The sequence below is a fragment of the Physeter macrocephalus genome, chromosome 10, assembly GCF_002837175.3.
Source record: "Physeter macrocephalus isolate SW-GA chromosome 10, ASM283717v5, whole genome shotgun sequence".
Classification (NCBI taxonomy): Eukaryota; Metazoa; Chordata; class Mammalia; order Artiodactyla; family Physeteridae; genus Physeter; species Physeter macrocephalus.
This window is the reverse complement of record NC_041223.1, coordinates 77,020,982-77,026,981: the sequence shown is the minus strand read 5'-3', so window position 1 is coordinate 77,026,981 and position 6,000 is coordinate 77,020,982.

Sequence of the window (6,000 nt, the reverse complement as noted above, 5' to 3'; positions counted from 1 at the left end):
GAATAGAATAGAATAGAATAGAATAGAACAGAAACAGGGATAGCCTAATGAATCAGCAGCCATATAAATGAGATGTTCTGGGAAAGCTTTCCATCCTATCCCTTTCCTTTCCCCTTCCCCTATCGGCAGCACCCCCCACCCCAAGTCAGAGTATTATGCTTGAAACTATAAGTTAATCAAGTTTTTACTATTATTATCCTTTAAAAGTATGAGTCATCATTGCTGAATGCTCACTATGCACCAGGCAGTGAGCTAAACTCTATATATAAACTATACTATTTAATTTGTACAATAGCCCCATGAAATAAGTATCATCACCCTCACCTTAGAGATGGAGAAAATGAAGCTTACAGTGAATAAGAGGCAGAGGCAGGATTCAAGTTTAGGTCTGCCTGATTCCAAGGCTATAAGCACTCTCTTGGCTCATTTATTGTTCTCATGATAAAATTAAATATCCTCGGTAAACCTAAGCTTGAATAATTTATAACAGTATAAATTATCTTTGTTGAGTGACTGTGCTGATACATAGGGCTGACAATGCAACTTGCCATCCAGGATGCTCTTCATCGAAGGACTTGGCACCCTGACTGTTGGGAGTGTTGCCAGCAGGCAGCAGCTCTCAACCCCTTCAGAGGCTGCCTCTATTGCAGGAAGCATCCACACCAGAGCTCATGCCCTTCCCAGGGTGGTGCATCCAAACACTGAACATTCAGGAATGAAAAGGCCTGGCCATCTCAGCCCAATTCAATTGAAGAATATTCTAAAAGACCATTTCGCGTCATGCAGGTTGGGGTGGGTCTGTATCACAGCTCCACTTCTTCTGTCCTCCTGATTCCTCTTCTTCCTTCCCCAGGGATGGATCCCCAAGCTGCTTCTTAATAAATGTTCATCATGCTGAACTCCTTCCTAGAGTCTGCTTCCAGGGAAACCCAACTCACAATAATGGAGAAAGAGGGAGGGGCTAGGCATATGGTTTCTGGGAAAATGAGGAGTCAGAAGAGCAACACTGAAGAAAGCACAACTGCACACTATGAGCAGAAGTCAGGTCATAAAAAACAACTTCCCAGTTCATTGTGTTTGGTTCTCCAGAAAATAACATTGTCATTCCTCATAGCTAAAAATATATTAAGTATACATTACTAATTCAGTTGTTTATTCTTTATGATCTAACTTCTCCTTATATATGATGTCTTCATTTATTTACTCCAGCTTTTCCCATTTCCATAATGCATGTCTCCTAGGATACCACATATCCTAGTATGCCTAGAACAGTCTCACTTTATACCTGTCTCATTTTAATTATAAGTAGTACCTCTCTTCAGTCTCAAGCATCCCTATAGGGATGATAATTATGTGTTTATCCAACTGATTCCCAGAACTTGTGTATATCTCCTACTTGTGATTTTAAGTGAATTGTGTCACTTGGATAAAAAGGGTCTTTAAGCATGGCAGGTTTAAAATAATAAAAATTATGATAAATTAAGGATTTGCCAAAGACCTGTAAACTTAATACTAGATTGTATGGGTAAGAGGGTGGAGAAACCAATGCCTCCTCGGATTGCTAGCAAGAGAGTAAACTGGTACAACCTCTACTGAAGGCAATTTGACACTATAAAAATTTAATATGCACACAAAGTTGGGCCCAGCAATTCCTATTCTAAGCATTTAACAAAGATATATTTACTCAATTGTGAAATGATATTCATACCAGGCCATTCATTGCAGGCACATTTGTGTTAGGGGGAAAAAAGAGAAAGAAAAATAAATGACTCATTGGCAGAAAGAAACTAATTAAATAAGACATGGTACATCCATACTGTGTGGTACTATGCAAACATAAAAATTAAAAAAAGGAAGCTCTTTATGTGAAAGATCCCCAGAACACACTGTTAGGTTTCAAAAAAGAAAGAAAGAAAGAAAAAAAACTAGGCTATAGAAAAACAGGATTGAAAACTTCCATTAGATTTAAATTATATACCATGACACAATTCTTATCTACATATAAATATACAACTAATAATATGAATGGCACCTGAAAATGTTAGATGACCTACTGTTGTACATCTCCTCCTGGATGAATGTAAGATCCATTTGAATTGTTCCATTACATTATCAACTTCTAACATATTATATATTATACTCATTTGCTGCATTTGCAAACTGCTTCTCCTGATAGAATACAAGAAGACTGATGACCAACATTTTTATTCCAACTCCTAGAGTTCATACAGTATTAGGATAAAGGTCTTAAGGTGTAAGTGTAATTGCCATATATATTTATATATATTCAAATCTAGTGCAGTGTTTCTATTTTTGGAGAAATCAAAAGAAAAAGAAAAGAAAAGAATGAAGGAAAAAAGGAAGAAAAAAGAAGGAAAGGAAGGAAGAAGGAAAGAAAAAATAAAGAAGAAAGAAAGGAAGGAAGGAAGGAATCAAGGAAAGAGAAATAAAGAAAGGAAGGAAGGAAAGAAGGGAGAAAGGAAGGAAGAAAGAAAAGAAGAAAGAAAGAGATAAAGTAGGGTAAAATAAAGTTATTAAATTAAAAAATAATTATTAAGAAGAAAAAATTTATAAAAAAAAAATGATGGACAGAACCCTAGGACAAATGGTGAAAGCAAAGCTATACAGGCAAAATCTCACACAGCAGCCACACATAACACTCACAAAAAGAGAAAAAGTGGAAAATAATAATATATCTTGCTCCCAAAGTCCACCTCCTCAACTTGGGATGATTCGCTGTCTATTCAGGTATTCCACAGATGCAGGGCACTTCAAGTGGATTGTGGAGCTTTAATCCTCTGCTTCTGAGGCTGCTGGGAGAGACCTCCCCCTCTCCTCTTTGTTTGCACAGCCCCTGGGGTTCAGCTTTGGACTTGGCCCAGCCTCTGCGTGTAGGTCATCCGAGGTTGTCTGCTCTTTGCTCAGACAGGATGGGGTTAAAGGAGCAGCTGATTCAGGGGCTCTGGCTCACTCAGGAGGGGGGCGGGCACGGATGTGGGCAAACCTGTGGCAGCAGAGGCCAGCGTGACGTTGCATCAGCCCAAGGCGCGCTGCGCGTTCTCCCAGGGAAGCTGTCCCTGGATCCCAGGACCCTGGCAGTGGCGGGCTGCACAGGCTCCAGGGAGGGGAGGTGTGGAGAGTGACCTGTGCTCACACACGGGCCTCTTGGTGGTGGCAGCAGCAGCCCTAGCATCCCACGCCCATCTCTGGTGACCGCGCCAACAGCCGCGGCTCGCACCTGTTTCTGGAGATCCTTTACGCGGTGCGCTCAATCCCCTCTCCTCTCGCACCAGGAAACAAAGAGGCAAGAAAAAGTCTCTTTTCATTTGTTTAGGGTTTCCTTTGTTATACAAAAGATTTTAAGTTTTATTAGGTCCCATTTGTTTATTTTTGTTTCTATTTCCATTTCTCTAGGACATGGGTCAAAAAGGATTTTGCTGTGATTTATATCATAGAGTGTTTTGCCTATGTTTTCTTCTAAGAGTTTGATAGTGTCTGGCCTTACATTTAGGTCTTTAATCACTCTTGAGTTTATTTTGTGTATGGTGTTAGGGAGTGTTCTAACTTCATTCTTTTACATGTAGCTGTCCAGTTCTCCCTTCACCACTTATTGAAGAGGCTGTCTTTTCTCCATTGTACATTCTTTCCTCCTTTATCAAAAATAAGGTGACCATATGTGCATGGGTTATCTCTGCTCTTTCTATCCTGTTCCATTGATCTATATTTCTGTTTTTTTCTCAGTACCATACTGTATTGATTATTGTAGCTTTGTAGTAGAGTCTGAAGACAGGGAGCCTGATTCCTCCAGCTCCATTTTTCTTTCTCAAGGTTGTTTTGGTTATTCTGGGTCTTTTGTGTTTCCATACAAATTGTGAATTTTTTTGTTCTAGTTCTGTGAAAAATGCCATTGGTAGTTTGATAGGGATTGCATTGAATCTGTAGATTGCTTGGGTAGTATAGTGATTTTCACAATGTTGATTCTTCCAATCCAAGAACATTGTATATCTCTCCATCTGTTTGTATCATCTTTAATTTCTTTCATCAGTGTCTTATAGTTTTCTGCATACAGGTCTTTTGTCCCTTTAGGTAGGTTTATTCTTAGGTATTTTATTGTTTTTGTTGCAGTGGAAAATGGCAGGCTTTCCTTAATTTCTCTTTCAGATTTTTCATCATTAGTGTATAGGAAAGCAAGGGATTTCTGTGCATTAATTTTGTATCCTGCTACATTACCAAATTTATTGATTAGCTCTAGTAGTTTTCTGGTAGTGTCTTTAGGATTCTCTTTGTATAGTATCATGTCATCTGCAAACAGTGACAGCTTTACTTCTTCTTTTCCAAATTAGATTCCTTTTATTTCTTTTTTTCTCTGATTGCTGTGGCTAAAACTTCCAAAAGTATGTTGAATAATAGTGGTGAGAGTGGGCAACCTTGTCTTGCTCCTTAACTTAGTGCACATGGTTTCAGGTTTTCACCATTGAGAATGATTTTGGCTGTGGGTTTTTCATATATGGCCTTTATTATGTAGAGGTAAGTTCCCTCTATGCCTATTTTCTGGAGGATGTTTATCATAAATCCATGTTGAATTTTGTCAAAAGATATTTCTGCATCTATTGAGATGATCATATGGCTTTTATCATTTAATTTTTTGTTATGATGTATTGCATTGATTTATTAGCATATATTGAAGAATCCTTGCATTCCTGGGATAAATCCAACTTGACCATGGTGTATGATCCTTTCAATGTGCTGTTGGTTTCTGTTGGCTAATATTTTGTTGAGAATTTTTGCATTTATGTTCATCAGTGATATTGGCCTGTAGTTTTATTTTCTTGTGACATCTTTCTCTGGTTTTGGTATCAGGGTGATGGTGGCCTCATAGGATGAGTTTAGGAGTGTTCATCCCTCTGCTATATTTTGAAAGAGTTTCAGAAGTTTAGGTGTTAGCTCTTCTCTAAATGTTTGATAGAATTTTCCTGTGAAGCCATCTGGTCCTGGGCTTTAATTTGTTTGAAGACTTTTAATCACAGCCTCAATTTCAGTGCTTGTGATTGGTCTGTTTATATTTTCTATTTCTTCCTGGTTCAGTCTCAGAAGGTTGTGCTTTTTAAAGAGTTTGTCCATTTCTTCCAGGTTGTCCATTTGATTGGCATAGAGTTGCTTGTAGTAATCTCTCATGAGCCTTTGCGATTCTGCAGTGTCAGTTGTGACTTCTCCTTTTTCACTTCTAATTCTATTGATTTGAGTCTTCTCCCTTTTTTTCTTGGTGAATCTGGCTAATGGTTTATCAATTTTGTTTATCGTCTCATGAGCAAGCTTTTAGTTTTATTGATCTTTGCAATTGTTTCCTTCATTTCTTTTCTGATCTGTATGATTTCTTTCTCTAAGTTTGTTTTTTTTTTCTTCTTTCTCTAATTGCTTTATTTGTAAGGTTAGGTCATTTATTTGAGATGTTTCTTGTTTCTTGAGGTAAGATTTTATTGCTATAAACTTCCCTCTTAGAACTGCTTTTTGCTGCATCCCATAGGTTTTGGGTCATTGTGTTTTCATTGTCATTTGTTTTAAGGTATTCTTTGATTTCCGTTTTGATATCTTCAGTAATCTCTTCTTTATTAAGTAGTGTATTGTTTAGCTTCCATGTGTTTGTATTTTTTACAGATTATTTCCTGTATTTGATATCTAATCTCATAGTGTTGTGATCAGAAAAGATACTTGATGCGATTTCAATTTTCTTAAATTTATCAAGGCTTGATTTGTGACCCAAGATATGATCTATCCTGGAGAGGTTCATTAGCAGTTGGGAAGAAAGTGCATTCTGTTGTTTTTGGATGGAATGTCCTATAGATATCAATTAAGTCCTCTTTTTTAATGTATTATTTAAAGCTTGTGTTTCTTTATTTATTTTCATTTTGGATTATCTGTCCTTAGATGAAAGTAGGGTTTTAAAGTCCCCTACTATGATTGTGTTACTGTCGATTTCCCCTTTTATGGCTGTTAGCATTT